A 1351-nucleotide genomic window follows, 5' to 3' on the forward strand; every position below is an offset into this window, starting at 1 on the left:
TTATAATGAAACATTTTCATTATGCATATTAATATATTATGCACCCGTTTCATCATAATGAAACCTTTTCATATGAACATTAATATATTATGCACATGTTTCATCCTACCAATTAAACGTATCAACTTCACACACAAAGAAACATGGATCACCATGAAACTAGATGTACATTAAATCACAAAGCAACATGTATCACAATCAACATGGATCGCCATGAAACTTCAATCACAAAGCACCTATTTCATTAAAATGTCAAATATGCATAGATGTATCAAATATACCATTGTACAATGAAACTTTTTTCACACATGAAACAGTTTCATAACAGGTAATTTTTTGATTCAATGAACCTCAAATCATGCATTCATTCCATAACAAGATAGAATCTTCATAAAACTTTCCAGCTTTATTGAATAAAAAAAATTCAATTTTTTATATTATAATATATTAAAATCTTTAAATCATTCCATTTATATCATTTTCTTTATTAAATTTCTTTATTTAATATTCCTTAATAAATTCCTTATTTATGAAAAAAAATAATGAAAATGACCAAAATACCCTTATTGATTAAATTTAATTAAAAAAGAACGGAATTTTCCTATTGATCGATTTTGATTTACACGGTTTTTTAGAATGACATGGTTTTCATTTGAACCTGCCCCTATATATATATATATATATATATATATATATTAGGAAGAAAAATCAAACGAGAACGTTAACTTTTTAAGAAAATAAAAAAAGGGTTAAAAAAGGTGTGCAAGCGATTTTGGCCGAGTTCTTAGGTTGCAGGGCAAAGTCAAGTGAATCACATGTGATTTTGTACGTGATGTTATTGTAAAATAACATATAATTCGACCGTTTTTTATTCTCTTACTACACTAGTTTCAACTTTCAAGTTTATCATAATCTTATGGATTCTCATATCTTATAAAAATACACAGTTATACTAATATTTACAATGGACATTAATCATTTCTTTTAAGATTTTAATAATAATAATAATATGCAAGAGTTAAATGCATGAAATAACAACCTACTTTCATAAAATTTCTTATTATAACATTCTATTTTTGTTTTTCTTTATTACAACAATGTACATTCAAATTATTTTTTATTAAGGCAATATATTTTAAAAAATCTACCCATAATAGCAATGAGTAACCTGTTACTTTTTAAACCGGTTAACCCTTTGACTTTTTTGCTTGTGTGGCTTTAATGAGGTGATGTGGATGACACATCATTTTGATGACTTGACTAAAATTAAAATAAAAACCTATTTCAGATTATTATTAGTGATTTTCATTTTTCATTGCTATTATCTAAAAAACATTTATTTTTTTTTACT

The sequence above is a fragment of the Cynara cardunculus genome (assembly GCF_001531365.2).
Source record: "Cynara cardunculus var. scolymus isolate 2C chromosome LG 8, CcrdV1, whole genome shotgun sequence".
NCBI lineage: Eukaryota > Viridiplantae > Streptophyta > Magnoliopsida > Asterales > Asteraceae > Cynara > Cynara cardunculus.